The following is a 9,498-nucleotide window of genomic DNA, read 5'->3' as shown; positions in this document are numbered from 1 at the left end:
AAGACCTCCGATATATTACAGTTGATTCACTCAGGCATATCTGAGGTTGGCATTAAGAGGGAGACTACTACACCACATACTCCTGAGCAGAATGGTGTGGCGGAAAGGAAGAACCGTACGATTGTGGAAGCTGTCTCTATGGGTAGATCATGTAACAATGCCTGATGTGGAGGAACCCATGGATCCTATTTATCCACCTGAGCCTTCCTCTTCTAGGAAGAGGCCTTCATGGCTTAGGGGATACTTGATGATGTTGAAGGACATGCTGCACCCCGAGGAACATTTCGTGAAAGTAAGAAACCTAACAGGTATTAGGGATACCTAACCATGAGCATGATCATACAAAATGAGCCTTCATCATTCTCAGATGTCGTCAAGCATCAAGTATGGAAGGATGCTATGACCAAAGAATATGAGTCTATTATGGAGAATGATGTCTGGGAAGTAGTTCCCAGACCCCAGGACAAGACAATTGTTACTTCAAAATGGTTTTACAAGATAAAGTTGCAGCAGATGGAAGTACGGAATAGTATAAGGCTCATTTTGTTGCTCGTGGTTTCTCCTAGAAGGAAGGTATAGACTATGATGTGATATTTGCACCTGTTGCTAGATATATGACCATCCGCTTGATCATAGCCCTTGTGGCTTCACAAGGATGGAACCTACATCAGATGGATGTCAAGACCGCGTTCTTGCACGATTCGATCAAAGAAGAGGTCTATGTGGAGCAACTCGAAAGATTTGAGATTTATGATTGAAAATCTCATGTATGCAGGTTAAAGAAGGCTTTCTATGGGTTGAAGCAAGCACCCCGAGCATGGTATGAGAGGATCGATAGCTACTTGATGAAGTTGGGATTCACTAGGAGTGAAGCCGATCCTAACCTTTACCTTAAGGTTGAAGATGAAAAGCCTCTCATACTGGTGTTGTATGTGGATGACCTCTTTCTAACAGGTGCATACCCTCTCATTCACAAATGTAAGAGGGAGTTGGCTTCTGAATTTGAAATGAAGAACCAAGGACTTGAAGTGTGGCAGAAGCCAAGGGAAATTTTCCTATCTCAAGGAAAATATGTGGTGAAGATTCTGAAAAGATTTGGTATGATGAACTGCAAGCCTGTGACTACCTCGAGGATCTTAACTTTCAGAAGTTATACGGTAGTGATGTCGAACCAGATTTGGGAAATGCCTCTGAGTTTCAAAAACTCATTCGCGTTGATGTTCTTGGTGAACCTCCGTCCGAACATATGTTTTGCAGTTAGCATTGTGAGCTCATATTTGGTTGAGCCTCACTAGATTAGTGCCAAGAATCTTCTGAGATGTCTTCAGGACACAATCTCTCATGGATTGAGATACACTGCCGGAAATATGAAACTGCATGATTATTCGAATGCTGATTAGGCAGGTAGTGTGGAGGATCATTGGAGCACTTTTAGTGTTGTTTCTCTTTGGATTCTGCTTTGATATAATGGATGAGCAGGAAGCAGAAGTCGGTTGCCATAAGCACCGCCGAGACCAGATACATATCTACGAGTATGATCTCGTATGAAGCTGCCTGGTTGGGGAAGCTCTTCAGTGAGCTGTTTGAACACATACCACTGTGATTCTCTGTAACAACCAGAGGTGGGATTCGATTATTGAGGAATCCTGTATTCGTCGATTGCTCCAGTAGATAGACATCATCTGGGATATGGTAAGTCAATGAGCAAGGAGGCTCCATCGCATTAAGATAATGTACAGGTCGATACACCTTGTTAAAGCCCTGAGGAAAGATCTAATCTGTGATTTTCCCAAACGACTTGGAGTCGTCAAGAAACCCTTGTACAAGGGTCTTGCATGTTGCATACATTGAGCTCTGGGAGCTCTGAGGGCTTGCGGTTCTTACTGGAGCAACATACGACCATGGGGTGACGCACCCTCCCTTGGTGGTGCGCACTGGAACAAGATGATTCGCTCTCTTGTGGGACAAGATGATTCACTCTCTTGTGGAACAGGATGATTCGCTCTCCTGTGTAGCAGGATGATTAGTTCTTCTGTGAGGCCTGGATTGATGTGTTCCCCATGGCGATTGTAGTAGGATTGATGTGTTCTCCTGTGAGGCCTGGATTGATGTGTTCTCCATGGCGATTGTAGCAGGATTGATGTGTTCTCCATGGTGATTGTAGCAGGATTGATGTGTTCTCCTGTGAGGCTTGGATTGATGTGTTCTCCATGGCGATTGTAGCAGGATTGATGTGTTCTCCTGTGAGGCCTGGATTGATGTGTTCTCCATGGCGATTATAGCAGGATTGATGTGTTCTCCTGTGAGGATAGGATTGATTAGTTCTCTTGTCGAAGCATCCTACCCATGCAGTCGGGGACTCATGGAAAGTACCTCTCATCTGATCAATGAGAAGGGAAATGAAGTTAGGGACCATAGTAGTACCGATGGACACATCGTTGTATCTACCATACTCCCTATGCTAGGATGACCTCCATTGATCTTGGATCAATGATACTGGTCTAGGACCAGTGGTAGGAGTGGTACATTCTATGACACTGACTTCGGGTCAGTTGAGACTGGTCTGGGACCAGTGGTACGCACTCTGAGACTGAATTTGAGTCAATGGAGGATGTTACTGGTCTGGGACCAGTGGTAGGAGTTGTACATACTATGACACTGACTTCGGGTCGGTTGAGACTGGTCTGGGACCAGTGGTACATACTCTGAGGTTGACTTTAAGTCAGTATGATACATCCTCGATCATTTCTTCTTCTTCATAATTCGTACAAAAGCAGAGCAGAACAAAACAAAAGTAGAGCAGAACAAAACAAAGCAGAGCAGAGCAGAACAGAGCAAATCAGTACAGATCAGTACAGGGCAGAACAGGCAGAATAGAGCAAAGCAGGCAAGGGTCAGGCTATACAGGGCAGTGCATTTGATGGATGAATATTAGCGACCAACAGACAGATTGCAGATGAAGTTCTCCCTAGTTGAGAGGGAGTGTTAAATTGGCAACTAGGGCCAAATTTCATGTGGGTCATCTTATTCATGGCTAATAATATTTTTATTAGATTCCTCTCGTCGAGAGGTGTAGGATTGATCTAAAAATCATCCGATTCCGATAAGTATTTATGGAGATATGAATTTATTTTGATTACGGAATTATTATCAAGCCGACCTACAACTCATGTAGGCTCAAAAGCCCAACAGTCGCATCTATTCAAACATCAACGTTGCGTATAAATACAGGAGGAATTTTCCTCATTTGCACTCACTCATCTCATCACATCTCTCTCCTGCGCAGAAAAGAGTCTCTTCTCTACTGCGCAGAAAAGGGTCTCTCTCACACATGTGAAGCCGAAAGCTGCTGAAATTGAAGCTGCAATTGCAGATCCAAACTTTGACCAGTGTGGACCATCAAACCTCCTCTTCTGAGTTGCGCTTTAGGTTCATCTGAACTTCCTCTGAAGGCTGCAACTTTTGGTGGTGGAATCAAGTTGATCTGACGGTCGGTTTGCGAGATATCGACTGCCCTAGTTTGAAGGAAGTTGCTGAAACTAACGCTGCAACTGTAGATCCAAACTTTGCCCAGCGTGGACCATCAAACCTCCTCTTCTAAACTGCAATGTAGGTTCATCTGAACCTCCTCTGAAGGCTGCAACTTTTGGTGGTGAAATCAAGTCGATCCGACGGTCAGTTTGTGACATATCGATTGCCATAGTTTTGATGATGAAGCCGCTAATGCTGATGCTGCTGATCTAGGTTTTGCTACTGTTGATATAAATCAGATTTATTGCATTATTTCTCTCTGTTGAATTATTGAATATAAAAGAATATTTGATCAAAGGGTTTCCCCACACATTGTGGGGTTTGTCCCTGGCTAGCCGCCACATCTTGTGTCTCTTGTCTTGGCTTGTTTTCTGTTGATCGTTTAATGTTCTATCTGGACTTTACTTTATGTACATGTGATTGCTAATCTGTGGAATATAATAAGAAAAAGAAGTAAACTGTTATAAGCATAGAACATACCATAACTTAACAGTTTTGTTCTGAAGGTCTGATGTGCAGCGAAGCTATAAGTCAATAATTGCATATATGTATGCAAGTTTGATACCCTGAAAGGCGCGTACATACGCGGGTTTAATGCTGGTAAGTCGCACATCGATCCAGATCTGTACGCCGGTTTGATTCCTAAAAAACACGTATACACGCATAATTGTTTTGTGGAAAGCGCGTATATAAGCTAGGGTTTTGTTGAATAAGATGTCTGATCAGTCTAATCAGTCTTGTTGTGTTTCTACTATTTATCAATGAAGTCTTACTTGATGATCTAGGTTTAACAGTGATGATTAAAGTTGAATTGATTGATTGAATAATGATGCTATTGATGGTTTTGTGATTATTTTAGAATGATTCAATGGTTCAGGGTGTAAGTCAGTGTTTGATTCAAAATGACAGTGATTTAGTTTCAGGTTTCAATGTTTTGAGATTTGTACATGCGTATGCTTCAAGGAAGTCGCGTATACACGTGGATTTTCTAAAGTAAAGTAGCGTATATATTCTGACATTTTATTGATCAAGGTTTTCAGTTGGTTCAGTGAGTTGATGCAGTGTTTGGGTTCAATATTGGTATTCTGGTTACAGTGATCTAACTGCTTTGGTTGTTTGAGAATAAGTTGATTGATTTGGGTCTTCAGTTGGTTCAGTGATTGGTTGATTCAGTTGGTTCAATGATTGAGTGATTTGTTGCAGTGATTAGTTTCAGTTTTGATATTTGGTATTGGGCTTAAATGATGGTAGTGGGTCCAGTCTGAAAATTTGATGAAAAGTGGCCTACAAGTTGTGATGTTTTATATCAGGTGGATCTAGTGTGAAAATTTATGAAACGTAGTCCATGGTGGTGCTGAGGGTTGGAGCCTTCAGTAAGGGAGTCGAAGCTTCCTTCCAGTGGTAGCTGGTAAATCAGATCAGGGGTAGGAGCTCCCTTCCGGTGGGTGTTGATAAACAAGATCAGGGGGTTGGAGCTCCCTTCCAGTGGGTGTTGGAGAACGAGAGAAGGTTGTAGCCTTCTGTAGGTGGGTGCATGCGTGCTGGTATGAGTCTACACCAGTACAAGATTGTAAGAAAATTTTCTTAATAATAAAAGAAGATGGAGACGACAACAACGGTGGTTTTTTCCCACATTGGGTTTCCACCTAAAGATCCTAGTGTTCATGTGTATTGATGTGTTTCTTTATGTGTGATGGTTTATTATGTTCTTACTGCACATGGTTATTGTTTAATTAATGCCTAATGAAGTACCGATACACTAGTTCAAGTTAAACAGATGATGGATTAACTGAAAAGTTAGTTAACTAGATATATGTTAGTTGTCTGCATAACAATCATGTATATACGCAGGTTTCTTTTGGTAAAGTCACGTACAGAAAATGAGTAAGAAAAGAAAAGTTTAAGTGAGTTTTAAAATACTAATTCACCCCCCCAGTGTTTTTCCCAACATAAAACCTTAATTTTTGAAATTTAACTAGAGAAACTAAAATTAACAATTCATTTGCAAGTACTTACCTGAAAATCTTGTTTGAAGGCATTTCTAGTCTATTGTTTCTCTCGCTCCTGCTACCAAACCGACTGTTTCCTCCTAGCCTATTTGGGATCAACCTGTCCGGGTTCCAGATCCCAAAGTCTTCAAAATAGAGGTCTTTTGGCTCCCATGCCCAAAACCCCAAAAACAATTGCTCAATAATCTGTGTTTCTCTCCACAATATTTGCTTCTCCCATAGTTAGAAATAAAACCCTCCTTTCGTGATCCCTTCTCTATCCCCCTTGATATCCTTATATTGTCCCCGATACCTTCCTTTCCATGCCATCTCTTCACCGCTCTTCCATAAAATATTGTCGAAATTTTCAAGAGGTGGTCATCTTCATTATAATTGTCAATAATGTATTCATTATCTCACATAATTGTGAGTTATAATTCCCTGGTAATGCGTTTATATCATATTTCCTTTTTGGGTTGTATCATATATATATATATATATATATATATATATATATTATAGCTCCTTTCTAGTTAGCATAATATATATAATTCTTTTTTTCCCCAAGGAAAAATCGTAATTTTCATTGATAATTTGAAAATTACATGTTGTAGATGCTAGTAGCATATGTTGTAAAAGTGGTCAAGGCCACTGACTGTGCTGTTCTATCCAAAAATGAATCTATCCCAAGCATGGGAGACTGTTTAAATAATTACATATGATATGTTCTTGTCTACGAAACCGGATTCGCTCAAAACAGGCTACGAATCCCGAATCGGTCGAATCGGACACGATTCTGTGCCGATTCGTGTCAGGTTTGGAGGGCACGTCGTGTCCTATTGTGGCACGTCGTGTCCCGTAACGTGCCGCGATTTCGAATTCGTGTCTCGATCCTGGAAAGCGAGTCCTGGTTTTTCGACGCGTTTTGAGGGTTTTGTGATTCGTTTTGAGGTTCTGCAATGTTAAAAAGGGGCGTCGAGCTGCTGCTATGATCATTCTTTGTTGCTGCGTGCGAGGAGCGAACCGAACGACCACAGTCCAGTTCCACCCAACGTCACTGCGTCACTGGTCAGGCATCGCCGCATCCGCATCCGCATCGTTAAACTACAGTCTAGACTCTACAGGTAAGGCTTAAGCACTGATTCGTAGCCTGTTTTAAATCATACGGGTTTACAATTTAACGCCGAACGGGTTTACAATTTCAGTTTTATTATTATGACAATAACATATTGATATTAATCATTAGAAACTGTAGGTTTACAAGTTTACACCTTAACTGTAACGGCCCACGGGTTTAAAAAATTTACACTTTAGAACTCGCATGCGGCATTGATAAATCATAATTTTAATACGGCGTCGGCAATACTTCAAGAATCAAAAACAGTTTAATATCAAATAACTTAATAAGTGTTTTTCATTAAATTTCATTGCTTGATTGCAGCTTCTTCTTAGCGTCCAAAGACAGACTATCTGAGTGACATTGGACAGCAGAAGTTAAATGTCAAATATTGTCAAATTAAAATCGAAATCGGTCTTCGTGTTTCAAATGACATAGGGCGTATAATGTATTTTAGCTGCCATCGAGTCTAAGAGGAATCCCTGTGTCAAAAGAATATCCTGAATATGCTGGTAAATATGTTGTCAAAATACAGGAGTTAATTGTAGGGGGAGTGGCAGATTATATCACTAAGCTAAATGCCCTAGGTTCTGAGCCCTCCACTTTATCCAACTCACTGCCAGACTTGCGAGCTTATCCTTGAGAGCACAGAACTTCGAAACATTCACTGAAACCCTGTCTTGTCTCAGAAGCATAAAACGACTGACAGAGAGCTGTTACAAAATTCTGCCGCCTGTAAGAGAAAAGTCTCTGTGGCCAGAACAAGAGAATAAACAAGACAAACTTTGCTGCCTTTTCATTGTATATGTATATAAATTTAAATTTTAGGTAAATAGTTTCGTAATACAGCAGTTTGTTCATTTTTACAGCAGTTTGTTCATTTAAATTTTTACAGCAGTTTGTTCATTTTTTTTACAGGTTGAGGTAACATGGCTCAATCAAAGGCAGGGGCAGCAAGGAAGGGCAAGAATGTCATGGGTAGAGATGCTCTTCCTCCCCCAATATCATCAGAGTCTGCTGCAAGTAATGTTGAGGGAAGAGGAGTTAAAGACAATGAAAAATATCCATTGTGGAAATATGTCACAAGAGAGGATGGGCCAAACAGCAAGGGAAAGGGAGGAGGCAATGTGCAATGGAAATGCAACTTTTGTAACATTTCTTTCAAAAGCACATATCACCGTGTGAGATCACATTTGTTGGCTATACCTGGTTGTGGGATTGGAGCTTGTAAAGATATTCCTTCACAAAAGAGAAAAGAATTGGAAAAGGAGGCCCATGTTGGTATGGAACATGTGGCACTGGCTTCAAAATCAAAAGCACCCAAGGGCAAGAATGAAGACCCCCTTCCATTTTTGAGGAAAGCCACCACCAAATTTCCATTTGAGAGTTCTACTTCTACTGGGGGACAAGCATTAAAAAGAAGATCACTTGGTCCAATGGACAGGATTTTCCGAAAAGAGAGACGGGAAGAGCTTGATCTCACCATTGCCTTCTTCTTCTATCAAAACTTCATATCATTTAATGTTGCACGTTCACCTTTATTTGTTGAGATGTGCCGAGCTCTAACTCAAGGGGCTCCAGCAGGGTATGTGCCTCCTGGGTCAGAGAAGCTGAGAACCACAGTGTTGACGAAGGCAAAAAAAGAGGTGCAAAAAATGCTCGAGCCTATTAAGGCATCATGGCCAACATCTGGGGTTAGCATTGTTTCTGATGGATGGACAGATCCAGCACGACACCCAATCATCAACTTCATGGTGTCTTCCTTGAATGGTCCAGTTTTCCTGAAAGCAGTGGATACACTTGGCGAATACAAGGATGCACAATTTATCGGTGAGTTATTTATTAGAGTTGTTGAAGAGGTAGGTGTTGATTCTTGTGTGCAAATCATTACAGATAATGCACCTGTTTGCAAGGCGGCTGGCATGATTGTGGAAGCTAAATATCCACAAGTGTTTTGGACACCTTGCATTGTCCATTCATTGAACTTGGCACTGAAATCCATTGCTTCTGATGTGCTTTGGATTGGAAGCATTATTGAGGATGCAAGACATATCCGTAACTTTGTGCAAAATCATACAAATGCCCTCACTATCTACAAGGAGTACAGCAATCTATCATTGTTGAAGATTGCTGATACACGGTTTGCATCTTCATTCATGATGTTGAAGAGGTTGAGGGAGGTCAAGACTGCTCTTGGGTCCATGGTTATTTCTGAGTTTTGGTCTTTTTGGAGAAAGACAGATCAGGCAGCCTCTAAAAGAGTGAAGGACACGGTACTAGATGATGCTTGGTGGGAGAGGGTAGATCTAATTATTCGGATCATGGACCCTATCATCTCTTTGCTTCGAGTTGCAGATACAGACAAACCCATCCTAGGAGAGGTTTATGAGGGATGGGATTCCATGATTGAGTCTGTGAGGAGCATTATTCTACAGAGTGAGTGCCCCTCGTATGAGACATCACCAGAGGCCTTCTGCGATACCATACATGATATTCTTGTCCGCAGATGGGACAAGAATTGTACACCTTTACATTGTTTGGCTCACTCATTGAACCCCAAATACTACAGCCATGAGTCGCTAAATGGTGGACCTTCCCGCAGATTCCCTCCTCACATGGATGGTGAAATCTCACAGGGGAGGAAAGAGGCATTGAAGCGGATTTATCATGATAGTGCATTGCTTGCTGAGGTGGAGGATGCCTTTGCAGAGTTTTCCACTGGCACTGGTCGGTTTGGAGGTTATGATGTGATTAGAGACAGGGGGCTTAAGAAGCCCTACTCTTGGTGGGCAAATCATGGGGCAACAAGCTTTCCTCTTCAGCAGTTAGCCATGAGGCTCCTCTCTCAGGTGACTTCATCCT

Source organism: Pinus tabuliformis, chromosome 6, assembly GCF_031772625.1.
Source record: "Pinus tabuliformis cultivar Carrire ecotype Pingquan chromosome 6, CPIR1, whole genome shotgun sequence".
Lineage (NCBI taxonomy): Eukaryota > Viridiplantae > Streptophyta > Pinopsida > Pinales > Pinaceae > Pinus > Pinus tabuliformis.
This window is presented reverse-complemented; position numbering follows the sequence as displayed.